Source organism: Crotalus tigris, unplaced genomic scaffold, assembly GCF_016545835.1.
Source record: "Crotalus tigris isolate CLP2741 ecotype Arizona unplaced genomic scaffold, ASM1654583v1 scf7180000019154.1569036, whole genome shotgun sequence".
Taxonomy (NCBI): Eukaryota; Metazoa; Chordata; class Lepidosauria; order Squamata; family Viperidae; genus Crotalus; species Crotalus tigris.
Window position 1 is genome coordinate 1,373,994 of NW_024097404.1, and position 25,684 is coordinate 1,399,677.

Sequence of the window (25,684 nt, forward strand, 5' to 3'; positions counted from 1 at the left end):
ATAGCCCCAAACATATTGAGACATGATAAATGGTGAAAACATTTCACCAGTTACAACATGCAAGAAATAACATAAACCATGCAGTTTGATGTTTTTATCTGTGGGCAAGCATTTATCCAAATACTGCATGAAATTAGATCCCATAGCATGTATAGGATTGGTACATTGTAAGTATTAAGCTACTTAACAACTTGCAATGAATAGCAGTTGGCAGCCCCAGGAGAGAAGAAATGTGGATAAAATGGTATATATATCACAAAACTTTCCAGGATTATGAGAAAATCACCTGGGAACTAATATTATGCTGAAAACAACATTTTTGGTGCTAAAAACGTGCCATCTTCTTCCACCTATTTCCTTGTTTATGTTTTTCATAGCTCTTCAGCATCTATTCATTGTCCAGAACAGATCATGGGTGCTACTGGTAAAATAAAACTGTATTTTTTTCTACTTTAGAAACTTTTAGCCTATTAATACCTATCATAAATCAGGTATGATGAAGATCATTGCCCTGTACAATGAGGTTTGCCAATCAGAACTGCAGCACAGGCTATGTAATGAATATCATAAACCCATTAAAAAGGAAAATAGGGTTAGGATTAGAGTTTGTGATCAATATGCTTTCACACCTACTATCTTTCTTTAAATTATTCTCAAATATATTAAAGTTTGCTTATTTGCAACTAATTTGCAATTAGTAAAAGGAATTTTTATTTGCAACAGGCAAAAATAATTCTTGTTCAACTATTATTTTATTCTTATCTCCTTAATATTCAAAATATTTTTCCTTACCAATGATAATCAACATTTGGTTGTCTTCCCTTTTACTCACTGGAATTACTTTTACTTTGAAGTTTAGGTGCATGTATATAGATTAAACAGTTGCCCTATGGATAGTGAGGAATGTATTACTTATAAATCATCTCCATATGAAGCATTCTAATGTGTACTTTCTAAATTAATAGTAAGTTAGATATGTATCATATTTCATATTTCTTTTAATGTGGCAATAGAGTTGTTGGACAACGTGACAAAATGTAGATTTGGGAGAAAATACGATAGACCATGGATTGATTTGATCTAATTATATTATAATATTCTCAGGTAGATTGACATTTTTCTGACAAGTGTTTGATTCATAAAAGAAAATGTCAGGTCATCCAAAATAACACTGAAGGCAAAAATTGGCCTGACCTACCATGTTATGCCATAATTAGTTAATAAGCCACAAGTGACTAACTTAACACATAGTAAGCGAAAACCAACCAAACCACATCATGTCTTACTTTAATGTGTAAACCCAGCCATTGCTGTCTGCATTGTTCCTGAGCATGGGGTTTGATTGCCAGTTTTATTGCCGTGACTAGTTCAGGGACTTTTTCCCTCCAGACAGAAGGGAGGAGGGATCTTGAAAGCTATCTAAGTGACATCTGAAAGTATGGTGCTATTTTTTCCAATGAAGCATTCTAAAAGGTTAAGCAAGGGGCAATAGGTCCTTTTTATTACTCTGCCACTTCCCTAATCTATCTCAAACAACATCATTCAACAGCTCTTCACCTACAAATTGGATTCTTTCCTTAGAAACTGGAGTTATCCAGTGTGGACAACTATGATCTTTTGGAGGCACTAATCACCCTATATTCTCCATTAAAAAGATATTTTGGCTACTAAGTCTAAGGCTTCTGCTTCCTCCTCTTCCTCCTTTTCACCCAATTTTTGAAAGAATCTGTGCAAAAGAGGAGGATGGAATTCTGAATACACAAAAGCTGAAGGAATGGCAAGCGGCAGTAACCTAGCAACAGTGTCTCAGGATTTGAATGTAATTATCTTTCCAATGTGATAAATACTCTGAAGGACTCCTTATGTGGAGATCATACTAAATAAGTCTTTGAAATTACCCTCATCAAATATTGATTGAGGGAGAAAAAGAAAGACCCAGCAAATTCCAGCAATCCCATGTTCTGTTAATGGGACAACACCGGTGCATTAATATACAACAATCGTAGCCTCATCTAGCAACAAAAGGAACAGTCAAAAGCACAGTCATCAAGACAGGCCCATCATATTGATTTTCCTTTTGTTTTATGCCCACCGTACAGAGAAACAATCACAATAAACAGGATTTATTGTTGAATTGATGGAAGTTTAATTGTTGCCTTAGGGGGAAAAGTGTTCTGATTGGAAAGAGTAAGTAGAAAAAGGCTAGGATGGGAGCTCATTAACAATCAGAAATATTTCCTTCTTATGCTGTGTGTGTGTGTGTGTATGTGTGAATGTGTGTTTGTGTTTAACATGGCTCAGCATCTGTTTTTGTGAAGCACTTCTGACTGGGAAAACATTGATTCTGTTTGTTTGCTGGAAAAATGATTTATTGCACAGGTTTGTCCGGATGACACTAAGTCAGAGTTTGTGGAGAAAAGAAAAATAATGATACCAAGTAACTGCACAAATGTCAAAATTAGGCTAAAGACAACAGGCCCACTAAGGAACTCTTGATGTACCTGTACTACTTTCTATTGACAACAATGGACATCATATCCTAATAATTAACAGTTCATATTAATTTAAAATTTATTCTTATTTTCTATCTACCTTGAGCTCTTGGCATGATGTTGAATATCAAAATAAACAAAATTATAAAAATTATAAAAGGAACTGTTAATGGAATTAAAAGTAGACATCTGTGTATCAGAAAATATTTAATCTCAAGATTTAAAGGAAGCAATATTTTACTTGATTTGAGATTAGAAAACAACCCCATTAAATTTGAACTACATCAATTACAGCTTTAGGCTAAATAAAAGACCGATCAAAATGCCTGCATTAGTGCCCTTTAAACAAAAATAAAAAACAGAAATAGAAATGGATAAAAATAGCAGAAACTTTTAGAAGGTGAGAAACAGACTTATGCAGTATTCTTCAAATTATCCAACAAGAGTTGGATAATTATCCAACCAAAGAGTTTCTTTGAACTAATTCAGAAAACTTTAAACTGCAATTTAAAAATAAAAATATACATAAGCTTTCAATAAAAATTGAAAAGTCCATCATTCTCTAATTATTTACTTTTCCAAACTGGTAGGTTGTTTGGCATGTCTCATTGACCAGGTTGGCTTTTCTGAAATCTGTGCCTTTATTGTTTTAACAATGTGAAAACTGTATGTTTTCTTTGTTATGTAAATAATGCCCAACTATATAAAGACATAGTCCATCACCTAAAATGTCCAATGTGCAAATATTCTATTACGATTTTATATATATGCACTGAAGAAGACCAGTAGCAACTATAGCAAATCACAATTATGCCAAAATTACACATGTGAAGGCACACCATCATTACATGCTTGTGTTCCAACATCTAATATGAAAGCTGTGACATTTACATGATAACAACTTCATGCACATTTCATTACTTGCTCCTCTTCCTCTAATGTCTATAAATCAGAATACAAAACAGGACAGGTAAAAGAAAATAAAGCAGTTTTTTTTTCTTTTTAATGAAGTTGGTTAGTATGAAGTATGAAAAGGAATGAATACATTGAGCACAGATTCCATCAGAAACATTATTACAGAGCAGATAAATAGATTAAAAATTAAGGAAATAGAAAAACAAAAATGTACGGATCTGGCCAAAAGTAGGAAAGTCACAGGAAATAGCAAACTAAATCAAAACAGAATAACAAAATAAATCTAGTCTTTCTTTCCTACTTATTCCAATTGAATCTGTCCAAACAAATTCTATCAGAGGAGTGAGAAACAGAGGAGCACTTCCCCAGATGAGTTTTGTGGATGTAATGAAACTTATTAGCAGCTACTCAGAGATAACCCATCACACCATTCATTCCTTACCACTTTGTCTTTTATATAGAAGAAAAGCTGCAATGATGTTTGAAACTCTCTAGAAAGCTAGGAAGTAGCAGGAGATCCAACAGAATTCCAGACTATCTTCAGATTGTTCTGAGGTAATTTGAAAGTATACAATTCATTTGAATTTCCTTCAAATGAATATTTCATATAGCCCTAACTGAAAATAGTCAAAATAAAACATATACCTAAATCAGTAGCCACACTGATTTTTTAAAAAGGAAAAATATGAAGTATAGTAATAATAATAATAATAATAATAATAATAATAATAATAATAATAATAATAATAAATTCGCTATTAGTCAACTGCAAAAGGTGGCCTTACTAGGAACTGCTTCCATCCTGCGATGATATTTGTAATACCATCAAACATCCACATCTGCCTATCCCAGGTCCTGGATAAGGACTCGATAGGTAGACAAAATGCCAAATCCAGTCTGAACATCTGGCTGACTGTGCAATGATCAATAATAATAATAATAATAATAATAATAATAATAATAATAATAATAATAATAATAAAATTTGGAAGGGACCTTGGAGGTCATCTAGTCCAACCCCCTGCTCAGGCAGGAAACCCTATACCATTTCAGACAAATGGCTGTCCAGTCTCTTCTTAAAAACTTCCAGTGTTGGAGCATTCACAGCTTCTGGAGGCACCGCTTCCACTGATTAATTCTTCTAAGAGTCAGGAAGTTTCTCCTTAGTTCTAGGTTGCTTCTCTCCTTTATTAGTTTCACTACTTTGCTTCTTTTCCTGCCTTCAGGTGCTTTGGAGAATAGCTTGACTCCCTCTTCTTTGTGGCAGCCCCTGAGATATTGGATATCATGTCCCCCCTCGTTCTTCTCTTTATTAAGTAAATGCTTTAAAAAGAAAATATTCATTCACCAAACTGTATCCTGATTCAGATATGTAGTCTTTGTAATTATGTAAGCCAAAAAGAAAACTCTACCCACCCCCTTATAGCAAGTTTATCCCCCACCCCCAATTGGGTTTAATTTTCATATATAGATTTACACTACAACACATTAGCAATTTAAAGTATCATAAAACACTTTTTATAACAATTTATAAGCAGCTTATAACATTCCATAAAAACAGCAGTAGTAAAACAGAACCCTAAAACAGAGCATTACAGGCATTAGTTAAAAGCAGCTTTGAATATAAGTCACTCAGAGCCACTTAAAATTGACAAGAGTAGGAGTTATTTATATTTCAGAAAGGTGTTCCTCAAACATTTCTTACCTTTTAGAGATGTCTTGTTAATGTCTATTGTGAGAGCTGCCAGAATTGTCATTCTTTAGTTCCCTCCACAGTCTCTAACATTTAAGGTTGCAGTTATATACATCAGCCATCCTGGTTTAAGTCTTACTGATGCAGAAGATTTGCTTCCAAACAAATGTGTTTCATGTCAGATTATAGCCATGAATATTAAGATACCATGCCAAACCATAGCTTGCCAGGTTGTGATATTATGGCAGATCAGTTAGAGATCTAATGACCTACTATTCATATAAATTAAGCTTGGTTCAGTCAAACCTTAGAATTTTGTTTGTTATTTTTTTTCAATTTATGCATGCCTACACACCTTCCATAGCCTTATTGGTTTGGCCTTCCACAGCCCCAGTTTCTCATGTGATCCCTTGAAGAAATTAATTGCCTATCTCTGTTCTACTCTCTCCAGTTTAATATGGAGGTGTTCTCCATTAATCACGGAGACTTCTTCGTCTGGCCTGTACTCACACTGTGAGTCAAGCTATCACCACTCCCCTGACAGTCACCAAAAGGGCTACGCAACTCCAAGTACAAGAGAACAGTCCCTTCCAAAAGCCAAGTTGATCATCCATGAATATTAATTGACCATTCAAACATTTTGGTGATTTGCTTCCTGGAACTAAGTGAATATAACTTTAGAAGGAAGCCTAAATTCTTATCATTGATATGCTGTTAATCTGTGATTTAAAGTAGTGATCTCATTCCCTTATATGAGTAAGAGATTGGGTTAGTTCAGATTTAAAAAAGTGATTATATTTCTTTTTGGTGAAAGTATAATCAATGATGGACTAAAGGAGAACTTGATTTGGGTAAAATCCAGATCTTGAAAAACTGTTCTGGAATTATGACATAAAATCTTAAAGAAACTATTGATGAATTTAATTCTTAAAATGTTTCAATATGTCCTAATAAATATATAAAACATTGCTTTGTAATGCAAGAGGCACAAAGAAGGAACACTTCTGGAGCAATTTGTATTCCACCTTCTCTTGCTCCAAGGTAGCAGAATAAAAAAGCTCTTGCAATAATCTTTCTCTACCAGTTGTACTGTTAAAACCATCCTTAGGGAAATTCAAACAGCACAATTGCTCTAGTCTGACTTTGTGTGCTAAGCTGCTTGAATTAAGTGGGTGTTTAGAATCCTGAGCAAAGCCTTTGGGAAAATAACCTTTCACCCACACTGCTGCACTTCTCAACCTGCTGCTAATTAGGATGGAGAGAGTCCCCCTTGTTTTCAAATATTGGTTTACCTTTGTCTTAACTTTCTGCTGGGAGCTGACCGCAGAGTCTTGATACATAAGGAACAGGGCATACCAGATGGTAACATGCCAGCATGCCTTTGTCAGAAAACAAAACTTTTAGCATTGCAATGTAAGGAGGCCATGCCTCAAGTTTCAGCCTCTCCACAGCAAACCTAACTATTAACCAAACTACATGGCTCATTGTTCTGAAGATAATGTATTGAAAATGTGTGCCTGTGAGATAGATAGATAGAGATAGAGTTTTTCTATCTCGATGGGTTCGTGGTGTTGCCCTTGTCTGCTGGTAGGATTATTATGCTGGTGTCTTCTTTCAGGTTATGTAGTGCTGTCTGTTCCTCTTTGGGTAAGTTGCTTTTGGGTGGCTTGCTGGTGCAGAGGATGTTGGTGATTTTGAGTCTGATTCTGTTAGCGTTGTCGGGGTTGATTTTGGTCAGGCTGGTTTCAACTCCACAGATAATGATTTCAGTGGGGATGTGTTTGGGAGCGACTGCAAAGTTGAATCCTTTGGAAAGGACATTGGTTTTGGCTTTAGTAAGGATCCTATCTGAGATGTTATGCACCGTTTGTTTCATGTGTGGCTGTGAGGGAGGAGGGGTTTGTTTCTTGGCGACGTTTTGATGCTCATTTGTCATCTTCAGGCTGGTGTTTTCCTAGAAGCACGAAGCCAAAAACACCAGCCAGAAGATGATGAATGAGACTTTGTTGAAACGTCGCCAAGACACTTCCAATTTTACGCGGGAGAATACCCGAATAACCAAAGACCTACATACAAACACCCGCAAAAACCTCAGAAAACCCCAGATGAGCACGATAGATTATGTTCCATAACTATTAATGAAGAAATTTCAACCCACATTGAATTGATTCAGCTGATGATGAAAATATTGATGATGACTATGATAATACATACATACATAAACACACACACAAATATGTGATTTCCTTCCACATTTAGCAAGAGAGGTAACATCTTCATAATATAAGAAATGGTTCAACCAATTGAATACTCTCAAAGTCAATTATGGTGCTTTAGATTGAGGTCAATGGGAAAGATTCAAGGAGCCTAGCCCATTATACTCAATCTGGAGCCTAAATGGGTAACTTAGCATATGATTTTGTTCCTGAACTTTTATATTGCTTGTGGATTTGCTCAAAATATTGTCCAAAGCCTAGAAAAATGATTGCATAATAACAAATTGTTAACTTAGGAGTTTGTTCTGAAGTTGTTAAATATCAATGTTTAAACATCCCCCAAGAGAGTGTGGTGGTTGACAGGGCTATCATATCTTGGTTACAGCAATCTACTTGACTACTAGATGGCAGCAAAAACATACAGAAAAGAAACTCTTTGCTGCCATCTAGTAGCTGTCCAGATTTTTGCATCCTAGACTGGTAGCCCTACTTCTGCCCTACTGTCATCTTCCCAAACTTGCAGTTACTTGATACAAATTCTGGCATTTGTAATCCCAATAGATCTAGAAGTTCCAGTTTGAAAAAGATTGACCTATAGAAGTACCAGCAAAGGAGAATTCCATCCCAACTAACACAAAAATTCCTTTATTCAAATTTGCATTAGTTTTTGTAAAATAAATAAATAAAACACATGCACCTTATCAAGTATCATGTTAATATAGATGAAACAAATGGAAGCTAAAAATTACTTTCCTTCAAAGAGGGAAAACCTTGAATTTTACATCACACCACAACTCCAGAATAAATGAGATTATTGTTTGAAAAATATATCAAAATGTAAATATCTGGGATAATCCAACACATATGCACAACCCTGGGACTACAATTAAAGATCTTGCAATTCTGTTTGTGTAGGATTTAACTCAATGGCTAAAATTTTCTTTGGAGGGTATACAATAAATACAGCAAATAGAGCAGTCTGCTGTCCCTGCTTCTATAAACATTTTTATTAGGCTGACCTCTGAAAAATTATGGTGTACTGCATTTATGTGCCCTGGAGACCCACCATACTTGTGTAGCAGACATCTCTCTAGAAGGTGAAAGTCTAATGTATTAACATCCTCATAACCATAATCCATCTTGCTGATGATAGTGTCTCCAGAATGGCCATTTCCCCCTTATCCTCATTGATGCAGAAAATCTGTGATAAAACATGTTTCAAGAAAAGCAGATTTCCAAAGTGTAGGTTTATGAGATAACTGCCCTTTAAGGTTTAATCCAGAAGTATTTTCAAAAGCATTTCTCTCTCTCTCTCTCTCTCTCTCTCTCTCTCTCTCTCTCTCTCTCTCTCTCTCTCTCTCTCTCATCTATCTATCTAATTTGTACAGCCACCCATCTCACAAAAAGCAGCTCTGCGTGGCATGGCTATTATTTGTCTAAACCTCAAATCCTTACCTGTGAAATCTTTTCCTCTGATCACAACTGGAATTGTAGCATCTAAAGTAAATGCAGAATATATGTTAAATGTATCATGTAGTAGAAAGTAACTGTTTCTCATTTTAGGATCAATATCTCTTAATATAATGATATGGTTCTCATGAAGCATACTGCAGCAATGGGAATAATGGTACATTGTCCATCCCTCTGGAAACAAAGAGATTGATTTTGATGTTCCAAAAATACAAATTCTAAATGCCATTCTTTTGTACCTATGTTAAGTTTGGTTCTGCTACATTAAATACAAGAATATCTCATTTCCATTCCATGTGAAAGATTGCCTTGTGTATATATACCACTATACATACATGCATACACCCACACATGTATACATACACAGAGAGATACATATATGTGGTGTGTGTACACATATGCATTGCGGACAATGGTCTGATTAAAAAAAATTGAAATTAGTGCACCTCAGAGATGCAGGGGAAAAAAAATAACCTTGAGATTTTTTTAAAAAAACCCTTTAAAAGAGCATAAAATGGTGGGAAAAAACCTGGTCTGACTGTAGAGGATTTTTTTTTCTTTTTGTGATGGTCAAAGTCATCAGGACTTCTCTCATTCCACATAAGAAACTCTCAAGATTTCCAGTGAAGAGATAACTTAATATTGATGACTGGGGACAGGACAGGAACATGGGAAGGTTAGGTGAGAACTGATGTCTTGCCATTCCCAGCATCTTTGACTCAATTGTTCATCCTGCCTGATGGGCCAATGTGACATAGTGGTTAAGGTGTTGGACTGGAGAGACTGTATAAGTTTGGACTAGCTTCTTCCAGTCAACCTGCTTCATGGGACTATTGTATAGGGAAAAATGGACAGAGGACTATGAACAGTACTTTGAGCTCCTGAAGGGTATGTACCTAATAAATAAATAAGCAGCAGAATATTGATATAGAACCCCCCCCCCAGTTCTGTTGGGCGATTTTCTCTCTAATAACATAAGAAGAGATTTTCTAGATGAGGCCCAAAGGTCCCTTTTCATCCAGCATTCAGTCACCTATAGTAAACCAGCATGAATCCTCCTTTTCTTTTACTGAGGATGAACAGCAACATTTGAACAGATTAATGTATCCCATATGTCTTTCTTCCTTGCTGTACAATTCAGAGGAAATCTTGATTCAGAATTTTCAGCCATATCCAATTTTCATCGCTCCTTGTATAACTTGTATAAGCTCAGATGGAGGAGAATCAATTAGTGTCTGAGGAAGCAAAAGTGTTGGGTGACTTGTGAAAGGGAGAGACATTCTACTAGCATGACAACGGAAAAATCCATCAAGAATGCCTAAGTAAATCTGCTGCCTGTGCTAGCTAAGAAAGAAAACAGCCAGTCTTAATCTGTGGCTAGCAGCCAATATACATTGATGATTAAATATCCATCAATTTGCACATCACACTCTTAGCTTTTGTACCCTGAGCCAGAAGAGCACCGAATTACAGAACCTGAGGCTTACCAAACAGGGGCTGTTAACTGACAGGCCAAGAGGCCCCAGAGCAATTTCACTTACTTTTGATTCATGGCTTGTCAGAATGCTAAGCAAATATTCCATTTCCACCCTCAGGCTGCATTTCTTGCTGCTGAATTGCATCACCAACTTTCTCCAGAGGACAATCTTTAGGAAAATGAATTATTAAATCACTATCTGATTTCCTAGGGAGAAATGGTTCAAAGATGGAGGGGGGCAGTGCAGTTGCAGCCTGCTGAACTTATTGTTATATAAATGTGTATTAACTTCCCATTTTTTCACTGGTTATATTATATTTTGCCATTCTAAGGAACATGGGCGGTTGTATAGCTCTGTTTTCTAACTCGTGGCAACCATGTTAGATAGCTTGGACTAAAAGCCAGGGGTTGTTTTGGGGTTTTTTTTGTGTGTTTTTTTTTTTTTTGGGGTGAAGTAAGTTAAGTTAAGTAAGTTAAGTAAGTTAAGTAAGTTAACACACGCCTGGGAAAACATCCATGTCTTAAGACCCAAAGCATGCAGACAGAGGCCAATCTAATCTCAGGAGGAAGAGTATGTCATAGGGCAGGTGCAGCAACTGAAAAGGCATGGGTCCTCTAAGATAATATTCCTGGATCTTCTAAGATAATATTAATTGATTGGCAAAACCACAGCATACTTCTCATGTGGGACCTTATGGTACAGGTAGAAACAACCAAGGAGAGATGGTTTCCAAATGAAGCATACTAACATCCAATGCAGCTAATGGAACAAAGGTGCAATGCGCACAAGAAAGTGCATTTATAATTGCCTGTACTATAATTTTGCATGAACTGCAACTTTAAGATATATACCAAGGGCAACTCCTTTGCAGTAATTACTCAGGAGGTGTATAAAATGTATGTTTTCAGAAGCAGAGTCATCCAGTTCATGAAATGGTACAAGTACACAAGACACATTTGTGCAGGAGCTCTCCTGACAGCTGTTCTTTAATCAGGAACCATAAATCTAGAAAGATCACCAAATTATGCACTGGTTCTGTTTAGTGTAGAGCAAACCCATCTGGAATAGAAGCCCTAAAACACAAAGCTCCTCCATCTTGTTAGGGTACAAATAAAGCCTGCTGTTCCCTGTCCAGACCCCCATAATCTTTAGACAGCAAGGCATTGTCTCAGAATGAGATTTGTAATCCAGTAGAACTTTCTAGAGGATTTATGAGGTAGTTTTATGAACAGATGTCTTTGTTCTTAGTGTCAGGAGACAAGGTACTGTAGTTGGGAAACATCTAGCTTGTTTATTGTTAAAAAATGGGAGTGCAAAAGCTTTGTGCAAAACTACCTAAGAAGTTTCATTAGTAAAATGTTGCTGCTTACCAGTTCAGGATGTGTGTATGTTTTAATTGGATTATGAGTAAGGAAAGCCTCTGGACTAATTTATGCATTTCAAATAATGAAGATGGCAGGGACTGGAGGCATTCAAAACATATGAAGGAAAATAACAAACGTCTCCTTCTCCAGGACACTATCTACAAATTTTAATAAGAATATATATTCTAAATGTTCACTTCACATCTGTGTGGAACTGGTTTCTAATCCATGCACTGGAGGGAGAGGATGTTGCAATGATTTTTCTTCTATACAGAGACTTTAAACTTATTACATATAATCCAAACATGTATAGAATTACTAACTTAAATTAGAGGTGACATCTCTAATACCCATGGAATTTCCCAAAATATGCCAGATTTCTCCATAGAATTTCTGAATGGTTTAAAAAAATCTAAATAGCTACTATCTTTTAAATGTTTTTTATTTTTATATCAATACTAACACATATTAATATTAGTAATATTTATAATATTAGCATGATAGAATATGATATAGTCATCCTGTAATAATTTGAGAAACCAAGTTATTATAGTAGTCTTCACTTAATAAGAGAAATTGGTACTGGAATTCCCATTAGTAAGCAACAAAATAAAGTATGACACCATGTGACCATGCCCTTTAGCAATGGAAATTATGGCATTTCCAGTTTTCACCATTCCATCATTCCATAAACAAACCATTCTGGGTCATTAAATGAGGACAGCACAGGGTCACCATTCTGTTGGCTTCCCCATTGACTTTGCCTGTAGGAACCTATCCAAAAAAATAAAAAAGTTGCAAATGGTGATCTTTTGATCACAGCTTCTGTGGGCTTTTATCTCTTAATTGTGTGCTGAGCACTCACAATCCTGCAATCATCTGAGCACAGAGATGCTGCTTCAGAAGAGGACCAGTCATAAGTACTATTTGTTCAAGACTGTCAAGGTCAAAAGTCAAGGAAACTGTAGGTCCACTAAAGAGAGAAGATGGCAACAGGAAGCTGCTTAACTCATACTTTGCATCAGTCTTCACACAAAAAGAAACAATAGCCCAACATACCCCCTCCCAAAAAAAAACCCACTGCAAAAGACAAACTAGAAACAAAAATTAAAATAAGCAAGAAGAGTATTTGAGGGGCTGCCACAAGGCAGAGGGGGCCAGGTTGTTCACCAAAGCACCAGAGGGTAGGACAAGAAAAAATGGTTAGAAACTGAACAAAGAGAGAAGCAATCTGGAATTAAGGAGAAACTTCCTGAAAATGAGGACAATTCACCAGTGGAACAGCTTGCCTCCAGAAATCGTGGGTGCTCCATCACTGGAGATTTTTATGAAGTTACTTGTCTGAGATGGTATAAGTTCTCCTGCTTGAGCGGAGGGCTGGACTAGAAGACCTCCAAGGTCCCTTCCAACTCTATTCTATTCTATCATAAGTTTGAACAATTGCTGAGCCAGTGATCATTAAACAAGGATCATCTGTAATAATAGCTGCCCATTCCATAATACTTGTCTTTTCCTTTACTGTGTCTGTGTTGTATTACAAATTGAATTTTTCTAGTTCTTTAGGTATATCATATCAAGTCTGTAAAAATCCACATAATCACTAGATTGCAGTTAGGGAGTTAGACTTATGATGTATAGCATTGCAACCTAGTTGTTATCTGGTTTTTTACAGCTCAGATATAGAAGGCCTAAGTTCTCAGAGCATAAATCTCCCATTAATAAATAAGCAAAAACAAACACTCACAAAAAAAACAAAAAAACACTCACCAAACCAAGATATCTCCAGGAGATCATGTTGGGGAAGATTTTGATGCAATAATGTGAAAAACCTTGAGTCGATGATTTAGAATAGAAATAGCATATTCAAATAAATTATCTCTCTGAACATCCATTCACCAAATCTTTAATTAATGGATAACATTTTGTTTGAACTCCCCCCAAAAAGAACAAGTACATTGTTCCTGATACTGACAGGACATTGCGACTTCTGTTAATTTATATCATTTGCATCATTTCAAGTCATTTTTTATACAGGAATTAGATTTAACAAACATACTGAGTTAACAGACACCATTCCCTATCTCAATTATACATTAAATTGATGTTTTACTAGCTTTGTTTATAAGAATGGAAAAGTTGCCCCCTGTGGGAAGAATCCAGAGAAAGAAATATTTTGGGAAATATTAAAAAGGCAGAATATATTTCTCCAAAGGATTTTAGAGGCAGAAGCTAACAGCCCCCCCCCCCCAAGTATTTCTGCCCCAGACAGAAACCAGGTCTGCAGAAATGCAGATGTGATAATCTTGTCAGAAAGATTGGAGTCAGGAAACTGGGATTAGGAAGAAAAATCCCTAGAATGAACAATCCCTCAGACCAAAAATCCAACAGTCATCAGCCACAGACCCAGGGAAGCAGGATATGACCTTTGGAATATTATAGGGTTAACCCACCACCATCAGAATACCAGAAAGGCACACTCAGACTCAGGTCAAAGTTCATACCACAGGAACAACTCCAAACAAAAGCTCAAGAAGGTATAAAAACTCACTCCCTACTACATGTATTCTCTCTTTTCTTTCAGAGCCATCTTTCTGTCTGGCTTTCCTCTTCAATAAACTACAACCTTTTTTCTAAAGTAGTCGTCATGTGGTTTATTCCCGGCTTGGACTGAACTCTGATGAAGACTTTTCCTTCAACACCCCAAAGTAGATATTTGCTTGAACTAACTAGCACTGATGATGTTACTTAATTTGGGTAATGAAATGTCTGTAAGAAAACAAGCAAGCTCAGAGAGCACCAAGGACCCCTCATTGTTGAACCAATTGTCTGAAAATGTCTGAAATGGCTAATAACAGAATAACAGAACAGAACTGGAAGGGATCTTGGAGACCTTTTAGTCCAATCTCCTGCTCAAGCAGGAAACCCTATATCATTTCAGACAAATGGTTGCCGAGTCTCTTTTTAAGTCACCAATGCAGGCTACATCCTGCGTTGCTTGCTATATCATTTTGAGCATGTGACTGGATGTAAAAAGCTTCTGATGCCATTGTTTGTTCATTCATTCGTTCATTCATTCATTCATTCATTCATTCATTCATGTATCTTTGAGTTTCAACTGCTTGGACAAATATCTTCACTTTTCTTCACAACTGCTTTTTGGAAGTGGCTTGCCTGTATCTATTTCCTAGGGTTGAGAGACAAGGACTGGCTGAAGATCACCCAGCTAGCTTTGTACCTAAGGCAGCACTACAAATCACAGTCTCCTGTTTCTAGCCTGATAACTTAACCACTATGCCAAACTGGCTCTGTATTCAAGCCTCACTTAGAATCACAAATTTGACAATTTCTGATACTGATGAAACATAATCAGCTTTTGATTCTGCAGCAATTAGCATATTATTACCCATAATGTTGTGCATAGCAATTTTGTTGTAAACATTTGTACTAATTCACCATAACCTAATTATTTTTATGATGCATAATTATGGAATATTTTTCAAGAAGGAATGTTTCTATCTTTCAGCTATGTAAATCTTTCTGGAAAAAGCCAAGTCCTCAGAAATCATCCAAATATCTGTTTATTCACAAAATTACCCATATTTTATGGAATGCCAAGATAGAGACCTTGTTTCTATGGAGTGTAAATTTTGGCAATACATCATAGCTAGGGGAATTCAACAAATAATACGTTAGATTTTAGAATAGATAATCAAGATCTGTGATCATTTCCTCAACAGGCCAGCCCTGCATCATTTTATTTGACATTTTCTAGGAATTACAAGCTTATAATGGGCATACTGTAAGGGCCAAATGAATGTTGAATGTCTTGCAGGATTATGTTAAATAGTTTCTCTGTTCATTAAGGGCAGCCAAAGTTATAGATGAAATCTAGTATAAAATTGTCCATTTTGTTAAGACTCACACTATTTTGTCTCTTGTGCACTCATCACAATTAGATAAATAAATCAGTAGGCAAGGCAGATGGCCAATATTTCTGTCACTATCATTATTTACCAACTGTTATTAGGCTATGATTCCAAATTGATGCCAACTGAAAATCCCAGATGTATAGGCCTAGTAAAATTATTATTAGGACCTTGGCCTGAAAGGGTAGAGAGTTAAAACTCCATCTCATATATTGGAGGCCCACTACTGAAGGGTGTAAATCCTAACTCTTAGAATTGATATTTGGACAGAAAAGAGTTGCATTTTTTATCACATTTGTTTGGCTCTTTGTCATACTTGAGAAAATAAGACAACTGAATCTTTTGATACCTAGTTTCTGTGCTAGGGGGATAAGGAGACACAGCATTCTTTCTATGAAATTAGGCCAAGAGGCATGGACTGCAATTTATAATTTCTGAACCTAATTAGCCATACTGTGGCCAAATGGATAGGCAGCCTAAAACAAATACATATTCCCACCCTCATAGTCCTCACTTTTCGGTTTATAGAACTAGACAAAAAAAAAGGGGGGGGGGAGGAAGGGAGGGAGGGAGAGAGGCAAAAAATACTGGCATCTAAGGAAATGAAAAGATGATCTTCCTGGACTGAATTTATATCCATATCCTGTCTTTGGATTTGACCTCTTCTTCCAATGAAGGAAAAAGTCTCATTGGCATCCACAGAATCCAATAATACTTGTGATATTTCAGAGGGAGGGAAATAAATGAATTTGCTATAGCAATAATATTGCTATCCAGGTATGCAAAGAAGAAATCCTTTGAGATGATCAACTTGTACAGTAAAGCATGATTAGCTCTTTAACTTTTTAAAAACTTGCACAATTGTAGATTACTACTCAAAGTTTATGCTTGATTTTAAGACCCTATTGGACCAGTTCAAAAATAATTTACTTGCTGGGGTAATATATTTTTAAAGTGATACAATGTCAATTGAATGGCATGATAAATGTGGTTGGCAAGCTAAGCATAATTTTCAAGAACAACCTCCCTCTGTGCCTGAAGAAAAAAGTTTTCAATCAGTGTGTGTTACCTACTCTAATATATGCTGGTGAAACATGGACACTAACCTCACAATTGATACAAAAGCTATGAGTGGCGCAAAGAGCCCTGGAAAGATCCATGTTTGGCATTACAAGACAAGATAGAAAAACCCACCCATGGATTAGAGAACAAACTAAAGTATACAATATCATCAGAACTTATACCATCTCAGACAGGTGAATGTCTAGTCTCTTCTTGAAAATCTCCAGTAATGGAGCACTTACGATTTCTGGGGGCAAGTTATTCCACTGGTTGATTGGCCTCACTGTCAGGAAGTTTCTCCTTAATTCCAGGTTGCTTCTCTCTTTGTTCAGTTTCCAACCATTGTATCTTGTCCTTCCCTCTGGTGCTTTGGTGAACAACCTGGCCCCCTCTGCCTTGTGGCAGCCCTTCAAATACTGGAATAATCATGACTCCCCTATTTCTTCTTTTCTTTTTCTTCTTTTCTTTAGACTAGCCAGACCCATTCTTCATATGTTTTAGTCTCCAGGCCTTTGATCATCTTAGTTGCTCTTCTCTGAATTTTTTCCAAACTTTCAACATCTTTTTTTGTGACATGGTGACCAAAATTGGCTGCAGTAGTCCAGGAGTGGTCTTACAGGTGGTCTTTATAAAGCAGTACTAATACTTCATGTGACCTTGATTCTATGCCTCAGTTTAAACAACCCAGGACTGTATTAGCTTTTTTGGCTCATGGTCAAGTAATCGTCCACCAGGACTCCAAGGTCCCTCTTACAGTTGCTGTTTTTAAACCAGGTCTCACCCAATCTGTATTTGTACCTTTGGTTTTTTCTGCCTAAATGTAAGACTTTGCTTTTCTCCACATTGAAACTCATTTTGTGGGATAGGACCCATTGTTCAAGTTTGTTAAGATCTTTTTGGATCCTGAATTTGTCTTCTTGGGTGTTGGCTACTCCTGTCAGTTTAATATCATCTGCAAATTTGATGAGTTCCCCTTCAATTCCCTCATCTAAGTCATTTATGAAGATATTGAAGATTACTGGGCCTAAGACGGAACCTTGTGGTACCCCACTGCTTACTTCTCTCCATGTGGATGTAGTGCCATTGAGAACTACTCATTGAGTACATGTCAGCACTGCTAACATCTGATGTTCTTGCTTTGACAACAAATAGAAATATAGCCATCTTTTCTCTTTCGCTTTTAGAGTTAGATGATGCTGGGAGGGGGATGTAGATGAGAGTCCAGTTAGTCATAACAACAATAATTCAGCCATGGGAATCAAGGTTTTTGTGCCTAGAGCTGATAAGGATTTGGGGACTGGGGAGCTGGGGAGAAAGCCTACACTTCAAGCTAATTGGGGAATGTGATTTATGACTGTTAATTTAAGGAGGGAATTGTGCTTTGCTATTTAGTGCCTGGGGAGTGGGAATTCAGTTTTTGGTTTTGACTATGTAGTGCTGATGCTTTGTTTCCCCAATAAAAGATTCTTTAAGATAAACAATGCCTCGAAATTCTTTTAAAGAGTTTCATCTGTCAGAACCATGACAGTACAGTTTGTCAGCCAGCTACAGATCCATCTGGTGGTGATGTTGTCTATTCCACCTTTTCCTAGCTTACCAAGGAATGTGTTGTGGTCTTCTTTGCCAGATGCCTTACTAAAATCTAAGTATACTACATCCACTGCGTTCGTTGGTCTACTAGTTTAGTCACTTTATTGAAGAATGAGATAAGATTGGTTTGGTGTGATCTGTTCTTAACAAACTCTTGCTGGCTACTAGTTATGACTTTTTTTGTTTCTAGTTGTTTGCAGATCTGTTTTTTTATTATCTTTTCTAGGATCTTCCCAGGTATTGATGTTAAACTGATTGGTCTGTAGTTTCCTGGGTCCATTTTTTCTTTCTTTCTTGAAGATGGGGTCCACATTAATCCTTTTCAATCATCAGGTACTTCCCCAGTGTTCCAGGATTTATGAAAGATGTGGTGCAATGGTTGAGATAACATCTGCCAGCTCTTTCAGAATTCTGAGATGTAATTTGTTGGGTCCTGGTGATTTATATTTGCCAAGGTTAGATAGGTGTTCTCTTACCATTTTCTTGCTTATTTTAATTTTTGTTTCTAGTTTGTCTTTTGCAGTGGGTTTTTTTTTGGGGGGGGTATGTTGGGCTATAGTTTCTTTTTGTTGAAGACTAATGCAAAGTATGAGTTAAGCAGCTCTGCTTTCTCCATGTTGTCTATTATTTCCCTGCCATCTTCTCTCTTTAGTGGGCCTACAGTTTCTTTGAATTTTTTTTTTTTTTGTTAATAGTTGGGAGAAACTTTTTTTTTTATTGTCCTTGATTTCTGTTACAAGTCTTTTTTGTTCTGAGCCTTTGCTTTCCTGACTTCATCTTTATATGTTCTGGCTATCTGCTCATAATTGGCCTTAGTTATGTGCCCCTCTTTCCATTTTTTGTATTTGTCCTTTTTGTCTTTCAGTTTGTTAGAGAAATCTTTGTGCAGCCATGCTGGTTTCTTCTTGACTTTCTTGTTTTTCTTTTTCAATGATATTGTGCTGGACTGGGATTTTATGATAGCATTTTTCAGAGTTTCCCATGCTTCTTGAATTGTTTTCTCTTTTAGGATTTTCATCCATGGGATCTTTCCTAGGTTCTCTCTGAGTTTGTTAAAGTCAGCTTTTTTGAAGTTTAAGACATTGGTTGGATTGTTTTTTGTTGCTAGTGTTGGCATTAAATTCCAATATGACATGGTCACTTTCACTCAAGGTTCTGGCAATTTCAATTCCCTTATCACTTCTTCTCTATTTGTAAGGATTAAGTCAAATATAGCTTTACGTCTAGTTCCCTTCTCCACTTTTTGGGTGACAAAGTTGTTGGCTAGATTAGTCAGGAATCTGTTTGATCTCCTTCTCATTGCAGAGTTTGTTTCCCAGTTGATATCTGGATAGTTGTAGGTTACAATGTTCTCCCAATGTACAATTTACCTGCTGTTGTGCCTTCCAGCTTTTTGTTCCAAGAAAGCAATTGCCAATTACTTTCCTTCCTGAAGACAAAACTTACTAGACACAGATCATTTTATAACCAACCTTAAAGGATTCAAATGTTCATGCATGTGAGTACAAAAACCTGCTTTAAAATAAAACTGCCTTTCTTAAATGCCCTGTTGGTGTCTAGAGCTACCTTTACCAGGAAATCTGTAATAACATAATAGCTATTATACTTGCCTTGTAAATTGCTGGTTTTCAAATATGTTATTTTCCTGAACAAACCTGGCCTTTTAAAAAAGTCTACCAGTACACCATTTCATTATTTTCCAATCACTTGATATAGAAGGAACCAAGGATTTAGCACTGTTTCAGAACTTTATTATAAAGGCTTAATCTTTTGTAGCTCATTTCATCAGATGCAAAATAGCTAAACTGATGCAGGATTTAAATTGGGATGATGTGGATAAAAAAGGGGGAGGGAAAGAGAAGGGAAGATAGTTTGGTTATGCATATGCAGATTACAATATGATGCAGTTTACATGTACATTATAGATTAACAGTTGTAATGTGTTAAAAATCATTATGTATGTTGAGATCTAAGATTGCCTGAAACCTTTTGATATATGAGAGTTGTGTAATTTTTCACTTACTGGTGCTATTACAGTTGTGCTTTTCCATAACAGCCACTCTGAGATCTGCAATGAATTGCCTGGGAGGGTAAGAAGAGTTTCATTTTTGACTGGAGAAGAAATCCTTCTGCCATCTGTCTTGAAAAACAATGAATCTACCTGTCTGTTTATCTGAACTAAACATATTTCAATCATATATGGTTAATACTGATAATGATACAAAGCTGGACAGATTTTTTAAAAAATGTTCCGCGATATCTTATATTGGAATATCAACTAAAACATGTATATTATGTCTTTATGTCTGCCTATGTGTTCCCCAGTCAAAATGGTCAAGAAAATTTGCTGTAAGCTGAAATTAGTAGGACAAAATAATGGAAAAACAGATTGGGCTACAGTATATTGGGACTGGATGCAAAGAAATGAACGATTGGTAACTATGCAGTGATCTGAATTATTTCTACATATTACAGATGTAAAACTTGTGTAACACAGAAGTTGGTCTTATCTATGAGAGCCAAATCTCCACAGATCTCTTTTATTTTAGCTAAGTCTACTGCCAAATCTTCCACCAGCAAGAGGGTATCTAAAGGCAATTTCCCTCCTGGTGTTCTGTCTAGATAATTCCCACAAATTAGGCTTGGATCTTCCTAGCAGTAGCAGCTCTGACAAGTACCTCTACTAAAAGTCCCTGACTAAAGCCAATTGTTTTGATCCTCATTTCTGGTCTGCTGCCTGGACTGCCAAATGGCAAAGGACTATATCACCTCCAGAATTCAGAATCTGCTGTTTATTGGACCTACCATCTGGAAACACACAATAGATAGATGAATGGAACACCCAAATTTGGGAGTAGTTTGTTAGCTTGCATAGCTACATCTCTAATGGAAGCCCTTCTACATAGCCAAGGGAACTATGAATATTATAGAATCAAACTGGTATTAAAATACTAACCACGTCCAGCTTCTAGTTAGTTGTTTATTCAGAACCAGAAAGATAAAAACAAAGCTGAAATATAATTGGCCTCTAGGTAACATAGTTTTATGGCTGCCAAACCTAGGTTTATACTAGAGGAGGGGGGTGCTGTGTTGCATCTTCTTTATATATCTTTGCTATCCTTAAATTAGTGTAAATTACTGGCCTAGCCACCCATCCCCCATTGTTCAGCAGAAAGAAGGAAATCCTGCCAGAGTTAATGAAGCCAGCCGTTCAGTTCATAGCAGTCAGAGGGGTAACTAAAGCTATGTCTAGCAGCTTCTTGCAGCCATGTAAAATGAGAATTTCACATATCATAGCTTTGTCTCTGAGCTGTAAAGGCACCTGATTCCCAGTCCTACTATGAGTCCTGGGAGGATGCTTTGGTTTATAAAAATAGTCACTCGCTGGGCCTTGGATTACTAAGCCTAGTGCTGAGTGCTAGAACCCACATTTCACTTAGCAACCTCTCTCATCTTGACCAAGCTGCCAAACTCTCACTATTTCCCATGTAGTATCAGACTGTGTGGAATGGGTGGCAAGCTTTAGGTTTCTGGGTGTTACCATAAAGGAGGACCTGATCTGGAGTGCTCATGTTATAGCATTGGTTAAGAAGGCCCAGCAGAGATTATATTTCTTGAAACTTCTCAGGAAACAACAACTGAATGAAAAACTACTGGTGACCTTCTACCGTTGCTCCAGAGAGAGTATTTTAACCTATTGCATTTGTGTGTGATTTGTTTGCTGCACAGTAGCAGATAGGAAAGTGCTCCAGAGGGTCATTATCATTGCCCAGAGGATTATTGGCTGCCCTCTCTCTCCCCACCCCCGGATGAACTGTACAGTTCCCATTGTCTTAGGAAAGCTCAAAATATGAGACTCATCTCATCCCGGACATTCTTTTTTTATTTTAATTATTACCATCTGGCAGATGGTATAGGACAGGGGTAGGCAACCTTGGCTCTTTAATGACTCGTGGACTTCAACTCCCAGAATTCCTGAGCCAGCCATGCTGAGGAGAAAGGGAGAGGTTTCCAAGCTGAGCCATGCTGGCTCAGGAATTCTGGGAGTTGACGTTCACGAGTCATAAAAGAGCCAAGGTTGCCTACCCTGGTATAGGATAATAAAAACAAAGACAAATAGGCTGAAAAATAGTTTTTATCCCAGAGCTGTAACCATATTAAATTACCACAGTATAGTGCAGTGGTTCTCAACCTTTTTAATGCCAACCAGTCGTAAGTCAAGGACTATCCAAGTGGTCGTAAGTTGAGGACTACCCAACCAGTCGTAAGTCGAGGACTTTCCCTGCCCAGGAGCGCTGCGCATGCGTGGTGCCGCCCCCTGCGCCAGCCGAGGCGTAGCTGGCAAGGGGCAGCGACGGCGCAGGGTGACCACCAGCTGGGCCACCAGCTGGCCCAGCCCAAGGGAGGTAAGGCACCCCATGCGCGCCAGCAACCCTCCCTGCGCCTGCCGGCTTCCCACCTCCCATCCCTGGCCCTCTTTTACTTACATTTTTAGTAGTTGCTCAGCAGGGAGGGGAGCTTCCAGACAGCTCGCCTTCACTGCAAACAACTTGCAGCACCATTTGCAGAATGGGACTTTTGGCAGGCTCAGCAGGGCAGAGACAGCCTGGACAATTCCTATTGGCTTTTGAAAGCCAATAGAATTAGACTCTATTCAAGAGAGTCTATTCTATTGGCTTTCAAAAGCCAATAGAATAAAAGGGAGTAGCATAGCTAAGGAAAAGGGGGAAAAAAGGCAGACTGCGTTGTTTGGCAACCCCTGTGAAATGGTCGTTCGACCCCAAATGGGGTCCCGACCCACAGGTTGAGAATCACTGGTATAGTGCAACATTGAAGTGCAATATTAGGGGCAGCGCAGTGGTGAATAGAATGTGAAGGATGTGTGTATATAATGTATGTTCTTATTTGTGGTTTTTACTTGTGTGTAGTGTGTCCTGTGGACAGCACTTAATTTCATTGTGAGTTACACAATGACAATAAAGATTCTATTCTATTCTATTCTATTCTATTCTATTCTATTCTATTCTATTCTATTCTATTCTATTCTATTCTATGACAACTATGAGCTCATACATGAATGTTGTGTGTTTGCTGATGTTGCAGTTGTATGTTGTGCATTTGCTGATGTTGCAGTTGTATAAACAAAAATATATGATGGCTTGATTCTGTTCCTGCTCACACATATCCATCTTGCTTTCAGTGTTATATGAATGCTGGCTTCTAAGATGGGGTTTAAATATTTTCGATTGGGTAGTTAACTATGAATGTGAGAGGACTGGAGGCTAAAACATATGAAGAATGGTAACAGGAATTGGGTATGTTTAGTTTAATAAAAAGAAGGACTAGTGGTAACATGATAACAGCATTCCAATATCTAAGGAGATGCCACAAAGAAGAGGGAGTCCATCTATTCTCCAAAGTACCTGAAGGCAGGATAAGAAGCAATAGATGGCAATTAATTAAGAAGAGAGCCAACCTAGAATTAAGGGGAAATTTCCCGACAGATAGAACAATTAATCAGTGGAATGACTTGCCTCCAAAAGTTGTCAGTGCTCCAATACTGGTTATTTTAAAGAAGAGATTAAACAACCATTTGTTTGAAATGGTCTAGGGTTTCCTAGACAGGGTTGGACTAGAAGACCTCTAAGGTCCCTTCCAACTCTGTTATTCTGTTAATCTAGCGGACTGAAAAACCTGGGAATAGCCAGAGATGTGGGTGATATACCTTATATTGGAATATCAACTAAAACATGTATTGTGATTTAATCTCCTTAGGTTTTAAGATAACCTTAATGATAGGGGATGCTTAACAATTACTATATTTACTAGATAGGAAAACAAATCCCTGCTTAAAACTATTACTTGCAAATTGGGAAGGAATGGGGTGTAACAAAGTTATTTTATATTTGTTAGTAATAAAATATGCTATTGAAAACAAATGAATGAACAGTTGGCGTAGGTATCATAACTGAAAAGCATGGATAAAATTTAAAGTCTAGCCTTGGTTAAACTTGTTTAGTGAATTTCAATTACTTCTATAATATATAAACTGAGTTTCTCTTTTCTTTGTCTTTATCTGTAGTGGCTCTAGGAGTCTGCAGATTAGCTGTGACCTGCTGGGAACTCATAAAATATTCAGAGTTCCTGTTATTTTTTCAGAGAGAGATGGGGGCAGAATCTTAGGAGAGGGGCTACAAGTTTCTTTATCCAGAGGAATTTTGTCGGCAAGAAAATCTAAAAGCAGTAAGGAAGAGAGTGGATGTAATTTTTTTCCCAACTGTATCTGGGATTCAGATTCAATACTTAAAAAGATTTGGGAGAACTGAATCCAGTACGGTAAAGTTGATATGAAGAGGAGGCTGACAAGTGAGGGATCTTTTGTATATCCCAAAGATGCTTTCTCAAAAGGCAACTGAACTTTCTGTTTTTCTCTGAAGACATTTCTCTTTTCATCCAAGAAGCTTCTTCAGTTCTGACTTCAGCAACCATGACCTGAGAATCTCCATAGATAATATGATCTTTTGTATATTTTCAGGGCTGGTTTGCTCTCTTTGCTCTTATATTTTGCGTTCCTACACTATTTGTTCACTAAATGATGTCTAATGCAGGTATGCAGATTTTATGATTCATGTTACTGGTAGCAGCTAACCTTGTCTCTCAAAACGTATTATGTAGCCTTTATTAAAATAAAAATCTTCAACCCACTCTGGGGTTTTATCCTTAGCATCACATACTGTATTTCCGAATCATTTGGGGCTTCAGATTCCAAGTCAGAGGATAACATCTCCTCATTCAAGAATAGGTGATAAGAATTTAATTGTTTAATAGGATGGCAACTAATCTGCATCCTCCTTGCTACAATTGCTAATAAGGTTTTTTTTTTCTATTTTTATTTCCATTGGAAGGAAGAAAGGAAATGTTTATATGCATGCTTACATGCTTCTGTGTAGGAGAGAGTGACTTCTTATTGAAAGAAAGGATGGTTGTATATACAAATGAGAAATCAATTAAATTTATATGGGCTGCTTTATTTTACTGGTAAATAATTTCAATTGGTAGTAGAAATAGTTGTAATTATTCCCATTAGCCTTTTAAATAGAAAAAAAAAATATCTTGCTACCTTTATATCCATATTACCACATGTACAGTCTTGTGTGTATTCACATGTGGCCAAAAGCCCCTCAGATAATCTTTTAATACCAATAGGCATGTTGAGTTTGCTCTTTCATACACATTCGAAGCTCATAAGCAGTAAGAAAAAGTTAATTCAACATGTATATTTAAATTTAGCATTAACATTCCAAAGACCCACCGTGTTTATGTTATTTATACAATCAAAGAGAAATGCATAGATAATATTTCACTTTAGAGAGAGAAAAGATAAAAAAAAACATGCCCTTCTCTCTTTCCCTTTCTCTGTGCATTTGTGCGGAAAAGTCTACATTACACATACCTATATTAATTGGAAAAATTAACTG